Source organism: Tamandua tetradactyla, chromosome 12 (assembly GCF_023851605.1).
Source record: "Tamandua tetradactyla isolate mTamTet1 chromosome 12, mTamTet1.pri, whole genome shotgun sequence".
NCBI lineage: Eukaryota > Metazoa > Chordata > Mammalia > Pilosa > Myrmecophagidae > Tamandua > Tamandua tetradactyla.
In genome coordinates this window covers 9,261,428-9,267,449 of record NC_135338.1, presented here as the reverse complement: position 1 = coordinate 9,267,449, position 6,022 = coordinate 9,261,428, and the positions used below count along the sequence as shown (strand labels likewise).

Below are 6,022 nucleotides of genomic sequence, written 5' to 3'. Positions count from 1 at the left end.
TCTTTTTCTAAATCAATGCAAATGTGCTAAGAAATGATGAATATGCAACTAAGTGATTATATTAAGAATTACTGATTATATATGTAGAATAGAATGATATGTTAATATTTTTGTTTGTTGTTAATTTTTTTAATTAATAAATTTTAAAAAAAAAGAAGAAGAGGAGCAGGCCTACAGGGAAAGATGAAGAGATTGGGACAAGCTGAGTTGGAGATTCTGGCAGGCATGGGGTGGGAAGTGGGGTTCAAGAACTCAGGGGAGAGGATGCATGAGCAGTTCAGTGGTAAAATGCTCGCCTTCCATGTGGGAGACCCGGGTTCAATTACTGGACCATGAACTCCCCGTTCCCTGCCCCACCCCCCAAAAAAAGAACTCGGGGGAACAGTTAGGGCTGAAAGGTGAATTTGGAGGAAAAAGAATGAAATCATCTAGAGAAAGCACATTAAGAGAGAAAGAGGCTATGGAGATGCAGGTATTTAAGGGATGGAATGAGGAATTGGAGCAAATGAAGCAAAAGTGAACAGAGGAGAGAATGAAATCAAGAATGCAGGGACATGGAACCAAAGAATGTATTTTAAAGATCAACATGAAGACTCAGAAATTTGCTATATTTGATGACCAAGAAGACACTGATGACTTCAAAAAGGACAGATTCAATAGATGAATGAAGAAGGAAATTGTATTTCAAGATCATCAATCAGGTGATAGCAAGTGAGGATTACTCTTTTGAGTGGATTGGTTGTACAAGGAGGGATAGATGTATCTATAAATCAAAGACTCAAGAGAGTTGAGAGAAGAGATTTTTATTTGCAGGCTAGTCAAACCTAAACTTGGGGAGTCCACAGTGGGACCCCCATTGCATTTGTTCCCTGGGCATTTTGTGAAAGATGTGTCTCTGGTAACCTGACTTCATACATTTTGTGAGGGTGAAGAAGCAGGTATCAAAAACTTATGAAGATGTCTTGGATTATCTCATCAACCATTTATCCAAAGTTTCCTAGAGATCCTCCATCCCTGAATCACAACTCTATTCAATATTTGATCAAACAATCAATTAATGAGCATTACCTCTTTGCACCACTGAATTAGATTCCATGGAAAGCTATTTTAAAAAAAGAAAATCATTGCCTCTTCTTCTGATAAGCTTATAATTTCCTAAAGAAGATTTTTTATTGACCAAGTCTTTGTTATTCATTGGGAAGAGAAAGTGTATTTTCACAAGACTGTCATTTCTCAGAGTTTTTACTGATCAATAAAATCTAGGTAGCTTCAACTCAGTGGTAAAAGTCACTTTGGGCTACTTTCTTCATATGGGTTTTTCTTATGTTGAGCATGAAAGAAAAAAATCGATTGAATCCATCAAAGTTTAGGATTAAATTTTTTCTGTATCTTGGGCTGGAGATGGATTTGACACAAATGACTAAGTATAGCCAGTTCCATCTTGTAATAGAGGGGTCATCACACATTTGGCCAATGAGAAGCTGCAGCAGAGACACCATTAAGACTGCAAGAAGATTACTTCTTCATGTCGTAGTCAGCGGCTCCATGTGCCTCTGCCAACTTCCAGAGCTTAATAAGCTTTTGGCCTAGCGAATGGAAGCGACTGGTGCCAATGACAACAATACACAAGGTCCTCTGCCAGGAACAGAAGTTGAAATCTTTCTGGTAATTACAACCCGACATGTGCAGGGCCCCAGAATCATGGGCCATCGTCACCACAGCCATTTACTATCTGCCGTGGCTCCAGGGGCCTGATACAATATGATAACTACCACGGGTGGTGCCTTATCATGAATATGCCAGGGCAGAATGGGTTCACTCTCTTTGTAACTTCCAGAGCAAACGAAATTGGAAACGAATGGACATTCGGACAGACACCCACAGAGCTGGCCTTTCTCAGTAGGAACAAAGCCCATGCGCCAGATAGAGAAAAACTGTTGATGGGGGAATTTTAAAGAAAGGGTGAGCGGAAAACTTTGCTTGTCTGGTTTTTTTAGCTGAAAGTGTTCTGTATCAGGTGGAAATGCTTTGGATTGCTGCTTACAGCAAGCCCAATAATGGTGGCTTAAAACAAGGGGTTATTTCATCCCATGACAAGAAGTCCTACATGCTTTCTGATGTGTCAAGAACCTATGCTATGTCTATCTTTTCTATCCTTCATTCTTAGCATGTTGGTTTCTTAGTTCCTTACTTCCCGCTTCCTGTTTTTACTTGAGGCATGGTGTTCAAGTTCAAGGCAGAAAGAGGAAGAAGCAACAATAGTCAATTCTGTCCCTTCTATCTGGAAAGGAGAAACTTCTCCCACTGCATCTCCTGGGTGAGACTGGGTCACAGGCACCCGCTCCCTCCCAGCTGGGAAAGTGAGGGTCTCTCTAAGAGGAAAAGAATTGCCATAATTTATTTAGAGCATCCATGATTCATCTCAAAGGGCTGGACAGTTTGTTATAACAAATAAAATTGGGATTTCATTAACAATAAAGGAGGGGAGTTTTTGGGCAGACCATTAGTGTCTGTCATGATGCTTTGTCAGTACCAGACGTGATGGCTTGTAAGTATGGCTTCCGGATGACGTGAAATGGAAACACAATGCTCCCACTGCCTGGAATACCTTTCTCTCCCTCCCTTCTTCTTCTAAACCTCTGTATATCTATGTACCAGTCAGGATACCACCAGAAAAGCATAATCAGGAGAGCGGCGCCAGCCTCAGCAGCTGAGGCGAGTGGGAGGAGCTACGGACGTCAGGAAGATGGTACTTTTTGAAGGAAATTGCAATTGATTAGGAATCATTTCTCAGAATCGAGTTAGAAGTGAGTTCAGATCAGTGAGGCCACCATTGCCACTTTGAACACTTTAGAAGGGGAGGACGGATTTATCAGGAGTGAAAAAGAAGAGCTAGCTAGGAATCAAGGAAAATAATAAAAAGTCCAGCCCTAGGCTCCTTCTCCTACCAAATGCAAAGACCACTCTGACGAGACGTCCAAGGTTCTTTCTAAAGTTAAAGGGGCCATGAAGGAGTCAAGCAAGAAGGATTATGGAAGGGATAAAACCCGAAAGTGCTTCCAGTAGTAGTAGCAGCACCAGGTCTCGCGCCAGCTCAGCCTCCAGCTCGGCACCAGCGCAAGCTCTAGCAGTGGTTCCAGCTCCTCTTCAGCCTCACCCCACTTGGGAAGTTCCAACACATCCCGCTGCTCCAGCTCCAGCAGCAACTCAGGCTCTCCACGTCCTTCTCAGCACAGACGCGACAACAGGCGGTGCTCCCGCCCCAAATCTAAACCACCCAAAAGAGATGAAAAGGAAAGAAAAAGGCAGAGTCCTTCCCCTAACATTGGGAGACTCAACTGGAATGTGACCGAGGATCATATCATGGAGATATTTTCCACCTATGGGAAAATTAGAGTGATTGACATGCCCGTGGAAAGCATGCTTCCCCTATGTTGAGTTTGAGAATCCAGATGAAGCTGAGAAGGTGCCGAAACACATGGAGGGAGGACAAACAGGCGGCCAGGAGATAACTTCCAGAGCTGTGCTGACCCCCAGCTGTGTCCCCCCCCCCCAGGAGAATGCTGCCACCACCTCCCAGGTGGTCCAGGTCACCCACAGATGAAGAGAAGGCCCCACTCCCCCAGGCGCAGGTCTTCTGTACACTGGCGATCCCAGTGGCCTGGCCACTGCCGCCACAGAAGCTGCTCCAGCTCCAACGCCTCACGATAAAGCAGGGCCATGGAAGCTCCTTGCCCCCTAAGAACTTACATCCCATCCCACTAAGTTTTGCCACTTTTCTAGCCAAAGGAGGATAGGTAGGAAAGGAAATCCTCAGAGGCAAGCTTCTAAGGCAGCAGTTGAGACTTTTCCTCTGAAGGCTGAGTTTGGCCTGCATGAGTGTGGGTTTGAGCTTATGCTTATAAAATGCCGTCTGTTGGTTCTGGCTAGGAGCACACCTGTACCTGAGAGTTAGTTTAGAGGCAGAGCCAATAGGGACAGCAAACAGAGCTGCAGGCTGTACATGCTGCCCTACCTGGGCACATTTCTCCTTTCCCCAGTGGATCTGGGACCACCTGGTGACCTGGCTGTGCCCCTTGTGGGCCCTTGGAGAACATGGGTGAGCATTTATGCAGCTGCCCTTGCTGTTGGCCCCATCCGGAGTCCCTCTGCTTCAAGTCCTCTCCCGACCCCTACGGTCAGAACACCCCAAGAAGAGCCCCTCTCTCACCCCCACATTTGCTGGTGTGGATGATTTTTTATTTGTGCTCGTGCACACACCCCACACCTCCCTCTCCCGAAATGGGTGAGCAACCTGACAGCCAGCTCAGCAGGGTCACCACAGCCACCTGCTGCAGCCGTCCATCCTGGGGGTCTTGCAGGTTATCTTTGCAAAGAGTACATTGCTCTTTTTGGCGATAATTGCATAGTCAGTACAATAAAGTTTCTGTTTTGAGCTTTGTGACTTTGAAGCATTTTAGATAATGTTGTGTTTGCACTTTGTTGTGTAGAATGAACAAATTGTGCTGAATAAACAAAAGCAAAAACAACCAAACAAAAAACATAACCAGTCAGCTTGCACACACACACACACTGAGAGATTTATTGCAAGATTGCAAGAAAGGAATTGGTTTACACAATTATTAACCAGTCAAGTCCAAAATCCATAGGCAACCTTTCAGTGTTGGCACTGGTGCTGAGCTAGTGGGTTGACCCTCCTGGCTCCAGAAGCTTCCACCATCCCTGCACCTGCCCATGCCTTCGCCAGGATGGAACAGGCCATCTCCTTCGCCAAGGACTTCCTTACCCTCTAAGATGGGTGTGGCCCCTATCGAGCAGGTAAAGCTGCTGCTGCAGGTAAACAGATGGCAGCTGACAAACCATGCAAAGGCATGGTGGGCTGTGGGGCCCACATTCCCGAGGGGCAAGGCATCCTCTCCTTCTGGAGGGGGAACTTGGCCAACGTCATCCACTACTTCCCCAGCCAAGCCCCCATCCAAGTCCTCAACTTTGCCTTTAAGGATAAGTAAAAGCAGATGTCTCTGGGCTGTGTAGACAAGCACACACACTTCTGAAGGTATTGTGCTGGTGCCCAGGCCTCCAGCAGGGCAGCTGAAACCACGACTCTTTGAAATGTCTACCCACTGGATTTCGCTAGAACCATTTGGCAGCTGATGTTGAGAAATCTGACGCAGAAAGAGAATTCAATGGCCTGGGAGACTGGGGAAGATCACAAAGTCTGATGACACCCAAAGCCTGTGTCAGGGATTCACTGTCTCTGTGCAAGGCATTATCATCTATAGGGAAGACTAACTTGATGTGTACGATACAGGCAAAGGTATGCTTCCCGACCCCAAGAATGCCCATATCTTGATGAACTGGATGCTTGCCCAGACAGAGTCAGCCGTGGGTTGTGTGGTCTCCTACCCCTTCGATGTAATGAGGTGGCAGATGATGATGCAGTGTGTGTGGCACGATGGTCTCAGAGGCATGGGTGGAGACTTTGGGCTGGTCCCATATGATGAACTGAAGAAAGTCATCTAAGTGTGTCTGTCTCACAAAAATGAGAACGAAGAAACTCAGGTAGAATCCTTACTTAACCATTACGGACCATTGACTGTCAAGAAATTCCTATTGTTTTTACCAAGGCAGATCAAATCTGTAGAGGGTGAGGGAAAGCTTTAGAATAGGGGATCATTGTGATCACATTGGATCATTGCACTGCTGATTCCATGTATTGATTATTGCAGGAGAGGGAAATCATGACCATCATCGTGGGTCCATGAGTGAGGGTGGCTCAGCCACACAGACCTACAAGCCCTCGAGTCCAGATGCTTGTAAGACCCTCAGCTGTGTTTAAGTGTCTATTTAAAAAGAAATCATGTCTCCTATTTGTGCTTAAGCACTATCTCCTTTTGCACTGCTGGATATTGGCAATTAGGTTTTATGTTGGGTATTCTGTGGCAAAATAATAAGTAGGCAGGACACTTGAAAAAAATCCACAGGGCTGGCTGTCGGGAAGGGCGTGCCAGAACTCTCAGGC

At 45.8% G+C, this 6,022-nt stretch overlaps 2 pseudogenes; both read left to right on the top strand.

The window, feature by feature from the left end:
- Positions 1-2,218: 2,218 nt before the first annotated feature.
- LOC143652740 (RNA-binding protein with serine-rich domain 1 pseudogene) lies at positions 2,219-3,711 on the top strand (annotated as a pseudogene).
- A 1,037-nt stretch (positions 3,712-4,748) lies between these two features.
- Positions 4,749-5,523, top strand: LOC143652739 (ADP/ATP translocase 3 pseudogene; annotated as a pseudogene).
- The last annotated feature ends 499 nt before the right edge of the window (positions 5,524-6,022 follow it).